Below are 12,325 nucleotides of genomic sequence, written 5' to 3'. Positions count from 1 at the left end.
GAGAGAAATTAGGTGCTATGTTTATTTATTTATATACAAAAGAGCTTTTCAAATCTAATCCAATTTCTAGAAACAAGTTGGATTTTCGAGAATGGTTTATTTATTTATATATTTATTTACTTTTCTTAGAAAAAGGATTTTCGAGAATTATTAATTAGGTTCTTCTAATAATTATTTACATTTATTTAGTAATCGTTTGATTTTTTTTATTTTTAGCTATTAAAATTTAATTAAGTCTATAAATACCTCTTACACCCATAAATTTCATACTTTGTTATAAAAAACTAAGTCAAGTTTTGAAAACCTAAAAATAATAGCTTTAGAAATTTTATTCTTATTTTTAAAATTTAGTAAAGAATTCACTTCCTTACTTGAAAAAGATGAGAACCACGGTAAAGACATGAGATGAAATAGGCTTAATTTAAAAAATATATAGAGAGTTATCATACAAAACTTCAAAAAGTTATGCATTGTTTCTTATCATTACATCGCCTTGATTTTCATCTTTTCAAACATTTGAATCCATAATCTAATTTTTAAGAAAAATAATTAACTTTAAAAAGATTAAAATTTTTTATTTTAGTTTTCAAATGTTGGTTATGTACATATTTTAACAATTAATCAACTACTCAAAAAGATAAAATAAAATAAAATGGTCATCTACTGAATTCTAGTTTCTAAAATTATAATCTAATTTGCTTTTAGTGTTGTTATGAAATAGCTTTAATTTTGGTATCGTTAACCTAGTTAACATATTCCGGTACACCTATCTCTACCTCTATCTCTACCTCTAATAATTTGTTTAAAAAAAATTGTAAACCATCAAAAATAGGTTACAAAAATGAAAAGAATGATTGCGTTAGAAACACAAAAATAAAAGCGTTCTTGGGTTCATTATATTTGTAAGGCATTTTTATAGGTGTTTTTACATTATATGAGAGGGTCAGATGAGTTTGAATTATCAGAAGTTAGAGCTCGAGTCGAATTGCCATTTGAATAGTTAAGAAATAAGTCCAATTTTGGAAAGGAAGTTGAAAAATGGACATCCATCCTCAACCTTTGATCAGTAACAACACCTATTTCAATATCCCTACTCCTTATTGCATTGCCTTCTTTCAAATTCACCACACCCAACACAAACACACACCAAAACCCAATCTTTTCTTACACTCATTCCCTTACTAATTATATCTTATTTTCCTTACACACTTATATTAATATGTCTTTACTTTATTGATCACCAGCATATTGTTATATAATAGCTCATTCAAAATCTCATGAATCACATTTTACTACTAATATATTATATAGTAGATTCTCTCTTATCACTATAATAATGTTTTTTAGGTTGAATTTCTCAAACTTTTGTTCAGTTCTGACTTTGGGGGAGAAGAGAAAGAAACTTGAAAATTGTATAATGTTATTTGACGAGTATAATATCAAAGTCAAAACAAATGAGATTTCTAGGTAATTTTATACCCAAATTATTGGAGCCCCATCTTCTACTCGATCTTTTTTTTTCTTAGGTAAAAAAATTGGAAGACTTTTCTATAATCTACTTTTGTTCCCCATTACACATCATGAAGATTCTTTTCTTTCCTATTAAAAAAATAAAACAAAAGTACAAGGAAGAAGCTATCTAAGAGAAACAACTTACTGAGAAATAGACTGGTTGCCACAATTGTTTTCCCTTCAGATTCTTGGTAGTCAACCACCTCTTCACAACGATGCTTGTCGATTATAAATCACATATGGAATTAATATTAGCATTAACTCTTTGAAACAACAGCTTGTTTAATTTCAAATCTCTCAAATCTACCATGAAATAATAATTACCTTTGCCAACATCCAAAACTAGTGATCAGGCTACTCCACCTTGACGTAGCATTACAAAGATTAAGAATGTCAACATTAGTATCAAGAAAATGAGACCAAACATCTTTCATAATATGGGAAGATGTCTCGATATTCTTCTTATGCACAACACACATCATATCAGAATGGACACCTTTTAGAGTTACAACACACATCATTTACAGGGTTCTATTGAAAGGGTAGTATTTAAAACCACCTCGCCCTACAAGTATGAACATTTTGACATATTTTATGTCTATCAAATGGTACAAGATTATGTTGTTTTTCAAGTCATATTCATGAATTCTCTTCACATTATCACCTTGGGATTAATAATGAAGATTTTTTTTTTTTGGAATTTAAACTTTAAGGTAGCTAAATTCACCTGTGTCCCTATTTCCAAACCCGGCATAAAATAGATTGCAATCTGGAGGAAATAGTTCTCGAATTCTCTATATGTTACAAATTCAAGGTATTTCAACATTTCCAATCAAATTGTTGAAAAAATCCAACCTTTTTTCTCCAAAATCCCATCTCTTTACAACTCTTACCCACCACATAAATGATCTAGTTCCATTAAAACACCATTCTTGAATCCTATTTTCCCACTAAGCCCTCAAATTCACTCCCTAAAATTTTCTTCAACAATTGTTTGTTGGTAAAATTTCCTTGTAATTTATGCATGGCACGAGCCGCAACCCATGATGCATCATAAGCTTGAAGGGCAAAGATGGTGGGCTCCCAATTTTTTATATCCTCCTCTTGATGATCACGATATTTTAAAACATACTTCCCAAGGAAGAAAAATATACTTAGGTATGTCTCAAGCACCTATCTTTGTGCATCCCATCAAATTGTCCAATCAAATTATCCAACTAAGTTATATTTGGGGTTGATGCCCTAAATTCTCGTATCATGTAGTTTGTAAACAGTTTGTACGAACGCTTTTGTTGTATAATATATGATGTTTACTTCATAGCTTGGTCTTTGGTGAATTTGGTAGAGGAAGGAGGAAGACCAGATCATGTAGGCAATAAGCAAGTGGAAGGGAAAAAGGCACTATCGTACACGATGCTTATTGTTTAGGAGAAACTACACGATCGTGTAGGTTTTACAGAACTATCGTTTAGAAAATGGTATATGATCGTTTAACAAACTCGGCACACACTACGATCATTTAGGGAAGCTATCCGATCGTGTAGGAACTAGTGTACGATCGTTTAGGCACGAGGTGGACGATCGTTTAGGCATTGAGTGACTATCGTATAGACTCTCGAAATACTTAAGCGATCTATTATTTTTCACCAACACATCCCTTTTTCTTTTTGGACGGACTGACGAATGATTCAAAAATGAAAAGAATTTTTATTTTAATTCATCAGTTACAATAACCGACGCTGCCCCACTAATCCATGTTCGAACGTGAAAAATTGACTTAATTATCATATAATTAACCAATTAATTTATAATAAATATAATCATATTATATTTTTATCCAATAGTCTGATATCACATATCTACTATAGTATTTTCTCCTCTACTTGATATAAATCATATTTATATCTAATTTCCTCCAAAATAATGTATCTCATACATTTAGCCAATTATATCATATATAATTAACCAATCCAATTATATCATATATAATCGAACTTCCTCTTGTCAATTTGAACATTTCAAATTAACCTAAACACTGATTCTCGACTTTATCCAAGTTACCTAGAGGACCTAATGAACCTGTGGCTCGAAGCTCCAATGGTTCGTGAATAGCTGACTAAATTCTTTAGCCACGAGATCCATCATTCGTTAACTGTCAGACATTCCGCTAAAAATCAACAACTTTTCTTACCACAGATATATTTCTGTGTCTATCGGATATAACCAATCATGAGTACAATGACCCTTCACAAATGCTCGTAAGTACAACTGAGCCAAATTACCGTTTTGCCCCTGTAGTTACATCTCACTTCTTAAGTACCACTGATTCCTCTAATGAACAATACAACATAGTCCAACTATATGTGAACACCTCTCGGGCCAAGAGAAAGTGTGTGGCGCCATATCGTTCAAGCCCTAGAATCAGCCCTTAAGGGAGCTATCTATTGACTTACCTCTGCCTCGAGGAAGGAGTGAATTCCATCTTGTGTAGCTGAGTTCCCAGCTCTCAAATCAGACGAATCCCCAAAATGGTATGTTTGAATCGGCGACCTGGCCATTCGCACCCATACAAATCAAAGAACCGTCCTCAATGGCAAGAGTTCCCAACTCACTCAAGATTGAGGTCATGTTACTTATGGTCATCCTAGTGATGTGAAGTCTCGGTCATGAACGGTGTTATATGATGAGACGTTAACACTTCGTGGTCAGGTTTACAAACTCCTTGTATAGGACGCCCCTGCTCGTATGTCCCTAACACGAATGATCAAGATCAGACCATCTGTGACAAGTTACAACACTTGTGACCATTCCACAAAGTGGGTCGCATCCATAGCGTTATTAGGATAAGATTTCCCTCCTATATCCATATACTACAGACCATTTTGGTTATCACTCAAGACATGATCCAGTTATATGTCACCATATACATACTTGAGTCACATACAGATAACCAAGAATTTTATGGTTATTGGTTTGTGGTAAAGAAAATAAAACAAGTAACTGAGCAAAATACAAGATGTGAAGTAAATATCATATATTATACAATACAAGCGTTCGTACAATCTGTTTACAAACTACAGGACACGAGACATATTGGCATCAACCCCAACACTTCTACCATTGTGGGCGGTCCTTTGATTTGTATGGGTGTGAGTGGTCAGGTCGTCGATTCAAACCTATCATTTTGGGGATTCGTCTGATTTGGGAGCTGGGAACTCAACTACACAAGATGGAATTCACTCCTTCCCCGAAGAAGGGGTAAGTAGATAAAAAGCTCCCTTAAGGGCTGATTCCAGAGCTTGAACGATGTGGTGCCACACACCTTCTCTTGGCCCGAGAGGTGTTCACATATAGTTGGACTATTTTTTGTTCATTAGAGGAATCAGTGGTACTTAAGGAGTGAGATGTAACTACAAGGGTAAAACGATAAATTGGCCCAGCTGTATTACGAACATCTGTGAAGGATCATCGTACTCATGATTGGTTATATCTGATGGACACAAAAATACATCTGTGGTAAGAAGAGTTCAGCTATTGGTCTTTAGTGGAATGTCTAACAGTTAACGGATGGTGGATCTCGTGGCTAAAGAATTTAGTCAGCTATTCACGTACCGTTGAAGATTCGAGCCATATGTCCATTAGGTCCCCTAGGTAGCTTGAATAAAGTCAAGAATCAGTATTTGAGTTAGATTGAAATGTTCAAATTGACAAAAGGCAGTTCGATTATATATGATATAATTGACTTAATGTATGAGATACATTATTTTAGAGGAAATTAGATATAAATATGATTTATATCAAGTGGAGGAGAAATTACTATAGTAGATATGTGATATCAAACTATAGGGTAAGAATGTAATATGATTATATTCATTAATTAGTAAATTGGTTAATTATATGATAATTGGCCGAAAACCTCTCCTCAATCGTGCGTTAGTAGAAGAATCTGAAGTTTATTATTGTAACCGAAGAATAAAATGAAAAATTGTTTCATTTTGCAAAAGTTTGAAAATTCGCAATCGGTGTGAAAACGTAATGATCGCCTAGCTTGAAAGCCTATACGATAGTAGCTCATCATCTAAATGATCGCACACCAGTACCTAAACGATCGTACACCTGTCCCTAAACGATCACTTAGCTTTTCTAAACGATCGCATAGCATGTCGCGTTTTCTAAACGATCGTCTACCTTTTATTAAACGATCGTGTAGCTTTATCTAAACGATAAGCACCTTTGCTATACGACTACTCTTTCTCTCCCACTTGCTTATCGTCTATACGATCTGTCTTTCCTCCTACCTCTACCAAATTCACCAAAGACCACACTTTGGATTCTCACTCCAAGAATAGCAAGGGCTCCAATTGGTGGTGTCGTCCCCGCTGTTTACTTGTTCGTGCTTGTTCGAGTTGTTGTCATTCGTGTAGACGATCGTGCTGTTACAGCCAACTAATTTGTTGGGTGATACAGCACATAGAGGTTCTTCTGCTACTTCTGATTTTGACGTTTGAAGAGAGTCTTCAACTAGTATGAGAACTCTTTCCTTTGTATTTTATTGTTCGAAGCATGCCATTAATTAGTGTTAATTTGCATATCTATCTGTTGGAATGTATGTGTTTTGTATTTTGGTCACAATGAAATTGGAAAGATCCAAACACGCTCATGGATACTCTTCGTTAAGAGTTCCTTCAATTGGTATCAGAGCCAGGTTCTGATATTCCAATTTCATTGATGCAACGAATTGCATATACATTCATGGTGGGTGCATATCTACTCTGTTTAATTGTTAAATTGTTGTGGATGTGCGGATTAATGGAGTTTTCTGGGATGTTTTCTTGGTTTGATTTAATTCTTTTGCATTTTCGATTAATTGTAAAGGCCCCTACGTTTTTTGGCACAATTAATTAGTAGTCGCATATGTAATTCAAATCAGTTTGAGTCTTGAGTCATTCGTGAAGAAGTTCAAAGCAAGGGTTGCTATTCTTCGAGGAAGAAGACGATCAAGGGTTGATCTGGTCGTATAGTCGATGAGGTAGGTGATCGTTGAGTTTCGGATGCTCGGGTATCGTTTAACGCGCACACGCACTAGACGATCTTTTAGCTCAACAAGCTTCATCACTTAGTAACATACTAAACGATCGCTTAGCAACACACAGTAAATCATTTACCTTTTCCTACATTAAGCGATCGCCTAGACAATCAGGCTCTGCAGCCTCATTGTCGTCTAAGCGATCGTTTAGCTTTTGCACCTATCGTCTAGTGTGCGCTGAGCGATCGTTTACCTTCGGCGTTTACTAAACAATGGAGTTCTTCTAGCGGTTCAAGACCTAATTCGCCTGTGAACCGATTTTCTTGAAGGAAATGTAATAGATAGAGTTATTTCATTTCGGTTTTTTGTAAAAGTTCATCCCGATCCATTAATCCTTGGTTTATTACATGCGATGTATGATTTTTTTATACGTCATATAGTATGCACATATAGTAAATCCCCACCTTAGGTTATACATTGATCATGCATCATCTCTTTATTGTAATTGTTATAATTTAGAGAAGCATGATTTAATTATGTAAGAGCATGCTCATGCATCTTATAATATAAGAGTTATATTTATGCATGCATAAAAAGCATTAACATGCATCATCTTTATATTATAATTATTACAGTATAAGGGTGAATGGAAAGCATGTTTGCTTGGTTATTACGCATATATAAAAGTTATGTATAGTAATAACTGGACATTGCATGAAGCATGACACATAGGTTTCTTTATAAGCATTATAAACACCTAGTTGTGCGTGATGTATTTTAGTTGTTTCTTTTTGAAGGTTAAATAGAAATTAGAACTAAAAGAAATAAGAAAGGCATGCATGCTCACTTAGGTTTAATTCATGGTTTTAAAATGTTTAAAACTTGGATCACATAGACCTAAGATCACAGTTTTAATATGATTAGCAACCCCAAGGCTTTAATCTTTTATTCAGTTTAATAGGATTAAATTGACTAATAAAAGGTTAAAGTGTAGCAAATCTATCTATAAGGGACCTTTTGTCTAAGGCGGGTTCTGTCTAGACTGGGGAATTTAAGTTAACGAAAACGTAATACCCCTACCTGGGAACTTACCTGGAAAGGTGAATTAGATAGATTTGATGCATGCATGCAAGTTAAGGACAGTCCATTAAAGTGTTTAAATGTGATTACTTGAACTTGTTTATATTTCATAGACAGACGTTGTTTAAGAGCAGAGTTTTAATAAGATGACTTAGACTAAAATCAATAGTCGGATTGTCTATGTTAATGAACCCCTAGGTAGAAAATTCAATGGGAGGTACTTGGGGCATAAGATGATTCACTTAAACCTTTCACGTTACTCCTAAAAAGTCCACACCGTGAGATCTACCCTCGGCCTCGAGGCACCTTTGGCGTGTCCCCCTAACGGATGGTGTTTGGGTAGGTCAATATCAAGGTAGATGGAGAGAGTGTTCATAGTAAGTGGGCGTGGGAAGTACGACAGCATATCCCTCAATCTCCCTCGTTGGATTGAATAAAGTTCTGCGCATCGCCTTAAGACACCCTGGGAGTGCCCCCCTATAGGATGGTAGTTTTGCACGTTTCTTTATTTGATCGTCTGTAAGAGGATAAGGTTACTTAGTCTCTTATCCTAATCTGCTTCTTCCCTATGGTTGGCTCATTAGGGCGGAACTCTGGCACCGAAAGCGAGGGGTCACACTTACGCGAAATTGTTAAAGGTTAACAGTTCTGGACCAAATAAATGGTGGTTGCTAGGTTCAGTTCCAAAAGTTGGTTCTGCCTAATGGTTGAGAAGGTCTCATCCCAATGAAGGGGCATCTGATTACCCCACTGGTGACGTTTGTCTTGCCTCACAGGGGCATCATTGCAAAATAGAAGTCTTTAACTTAGGGTACCTGAAACTGTTTTACAAAACTAATTGGTTAAATGTAGTTTAGCAAAATCTAATAAAGTTTTGTTCGTTTTTTCAACAACAATCTTTTTAAAATGGCCACAACCACTTTAGTTTTGTTAAGTGCCGAAAAATTAACTGGCGAAAATTTCTCGACATGGAAACACATGATTACGACGATTCTAATCATCGAGGATCTCATGTTCACTCTTATAGAGGCCTGTCCTCTTACTCTAGCTCCAAATGCCGCTTGAAATGTTCTAGAGGCATACAAGCGATGGACACGGGCGAATGAGAAGGCTTGAGCCTACATCTTGGCAAGTCTTTCTGAAGTCTTGGCCAAGAAACATGAGCTAATGGCCTCAGCACATGAGATCATGAAGTCCCTACGGGAGATTTTTGGACAACCATCTAAACAACTTATGCATGAGGCTCTTAAGTATATATTCAACTCCAAAATGGAAGAAAGCAGCTCTATTCGTGAACATGTGCTTAACATGATGGTCCACTTCAATGTGGCGGAGTTGAATGGGTCTACCATCAATGAAGACAGCCAGGTTAGTATAATCCTGCATTCATTGCAGGAGAGCTTCCTGCAATTTGTTAGTAGTGTGATTCATAACAAAGTGAAATATAACCTTACAACTCTCTTCAACAAGTTGCAGACCTACCAATCTTTACTGAAAAGTAAGGAGAGGAAGAAGAATGAGGCAAATGTTGCTTCATCCTCTAGGACATTCCATAGAGGTTCAGCCTCAGGAATGAAGTCTGCACCTTCTACTTCTAACTCTACAAAGGGGAAGAAGAAGAATGGTGGTAAAGAAAAAGGGAAGGCGCCTATTAACCCACCGCCTGTCGCGCCAAGGAGGCGTCCACCGGTTGAAAAGGGAAAGTGTTTTCACTGCAACCAAGATGGACACTGGAAGAGAAACTATCCTTGCTATCTGAAAGAGAAGAAGACAGCCAAGACTAAGGCCAAGGCCGATAAAGGTAAATATGATTTACTTGTACTTGAAACTTGTTTAGTGGAGAATGATGATTCTACCTGGATAATTGATTCGGGTACCACTAATCACGTTTGTTCTTCTTTTCAGGGGATTAGATCCTGGCGACAGCTGGAGGCTAGTAAGATAATGATGCAACTAGACACCGGGCATGTCGTCTTATGGCAGTGGGAGGGCTCCAGTTAGCTTTATAGAATAGGTTTCTAGTTTTGAGTGATGTATATATTGTTCCCGAACTTAAGAGGAACCTTATTTTTGAAAAGTGTCTGTTGCAATGTAAATACACTGTTAGTTTTAATGTGGATAAAGCGTTTATTCATAAAGATGGTGCTATTATTTGTACAGCAAATCTGGAATCTAATTTACATTTGTTAAGAAAATTCTTTACCAGTGTGCGAGTCTTGCCTTGAGGGTAAGATGACTAAACGACCTTTTACTGGAAAAGGTTACAGAGCCAAAGAGCCTCTTGAATTAGTACATTCTGATCTTTGTGGTCCTATGAATGTGCGAGCCTGGGGTGGCTATGAGTATTTTATCAGTTTTACTGATGATTACTCCAAGTACGAGTATGTTTATCTTATGCAACGGAAGTCTGAATCCTTTGAAAAGTTCAAAGAGTTCAAGGCCAAAGTTAAAAACGCATTGGATAGACAGATTAAAACACTTCAATCGGATCGAGATGGAGAGTTTTTGGACTTGGGATTCCAGGAGTATTTGATAGAACATGAAATCGTTTCTCAACTCTTAGCACCAAGTACACCTCAGCAAAATGGTGTATTAGATAGGAGAAATAGGACCTTGTTGAACATGGTTTGTTCGTTGGTGAGTTACGCTTCCTTACCAAACTCGTTTTGGGGTTTCGCAATGGAGACTGCAATATATATACTCAACTGTGTTCCCTCCAAGAGTGTTGCGAGAACTCCTCTAGAGTTGTGGAACGGGCGTAAAGCTAGTTTACGTCACTTTCGCATTTTGGGTTTTCCTGCACACGTGCTGGAGGCTAATCCCAAGGAGTGGGAACCACGATCGAGGTTATGCCTCTTTGTAGGCTACCCCAAAGGTACACGAGGGGGTTATTTTTATGATCCGACGAAAAATAGAGTGTTTGTTTCAACGAACGCTACTTTCCTAGAGAAGGATCATATAAGGGATTACAGTCCACGAAGTAAAGTCGTGTTGCGTGAACTTTCCAATGAAACTACTGAGACTTCAACAAGAGTTGTTGAAGAGCCAGCTACATCATCAAGAACTGTTGATGGGAGTTTATCTAATAGGTCGGTTCCACCTCAAAAGTTGAGGGAACCTCGACGTAGTGGGAGGGTTGAAAACCTACCCATTTGCTATCTGGGTTTCATGGAAATCCTTGCTATGTAGCAGATGGCGACATTGAGAATCCGTTTTCTTATCAAAAGGCAATGGAGGATGTAGATCGGGATGAATGAGTCAAGGCCATGGATCTCGAGATGGAGTCGATGTACTTTAACTCAGTATGGGATCTTGTAGATCAGCCTGATAGGGTAAGACCTATAGGTTGAAAATGGATCTACAAGCACAAACAGGGTGCTGATGGGAAGGTACAGACTTTCAAAGCTCGACTTGTGGCAAAGGGTTATACCCAGGTAGAGGGAGTCGACTATGAGGAGACTTTCTCGCTTGTTGCCATGTTAAATTCGATCCGCATCCTCCTGTCCATTACAACTTATTATAATTATGAGATCTGGCAAATGGACGTCAAGACGGTCTTTCTGAATGGCAATCTTGAGGAGACCATTTACATGGTGCAACCTGAGGGATTCATAGCCCAAGGTCAAGAGCAAAAAGTTTGCAAGCTAAATCGATCCATTTATGGGCTGAAACAGACATCTCAATCTTGGAACATACGATTTGATACTACGATCAAATCGTATGACTTTGACCAAAATGTTGGTGAACCTTGTGTCTACAAGAAGATCATCAACGCTTCAGTAGTCTTCTTAGTATTGTATATAGACGATATACTACTCATTGGGAATGATGTAGGTCTATTGACTGCAGTTAAGAATTGGCTAGCGGCCCAATTCCAAATGAAAGATTTGAGAGAGGCTCAATTTGTTCTAGGTATATAGATCTTCGGGATCGTAAGAACAAAGTGCTAGCACTGTCTCAGGCATCGTATATTGACAAGATGTTTCTCAAGTACTCGATGCAGAACTCTAAGAGGGGCCTACTACCATTCAGGCATAGAGTCACTTTGTCTAAGGACATGTGTCCTAAGACGCCTCAAAAGATTGAGGAGATGAGACGGGTCTTATATGTGTCTGCCGTCGATAGTTTAGTGTACGCGATACTCTGTACTCATCGAGACATCTGCTACGTAGTGGACATAGTTAGTAGGTATCAATCTAACCTAGGCCAGGGTCACTGGACCGCAGTAAAGAACATTCTCAATTATCTTCGGAGAACGAGGGACTACATGATCATGTATGGATCTAAGGATTTGATCCTTACTGAATACTCAGATTCTTACTTTTAGATTGATAGGGACTCTTGCAAGTACACTTCAGGGTCAGTCTTTACTCTTAATGGATGAGCTGTAGCGTGGCGAAGCACTAAGTAGGGGTGCATCGCAGACTCCACTATGGAGGCGAAGTACGTAGAGGCTTGCGAAGCTACTAAGGAAGTCGTCTGGCTCAAGAAGATCTTGACAGAACTGGAAGTTGTTCTGAATATGGACCCACTACCCTCTATTGTAATAATAGTGGGACAGTGGCGAACTCCAAGGAACCGAGGAGTCACAAGCATGGTAAACACATAGAGCGGAAGTATCATCTGATCCACGAGATAGTGCATCGAGGGTACGTAATCATCACGAAGATCGCTTCGGAGCACAATGTTGCTGACCCATTTATGAAG

The sequence above is a fragment of the Benincasa hispida genome, chromosome 4, assembly GCF_009727055.1.
Source record: "Benincasa hispida cultivar B227 chromosome 4, ASM972705v1, whole genome shotgun sequence".
NCBI lineage: Eukaryota > Viridiplantae > Streptophyta > Magnoliopsida > Cucurbitales > Cucurbitaceae > Benincasa > Benincasa hispida.
Note: the sequence above shows the minus strand (reverse complement) of the source record.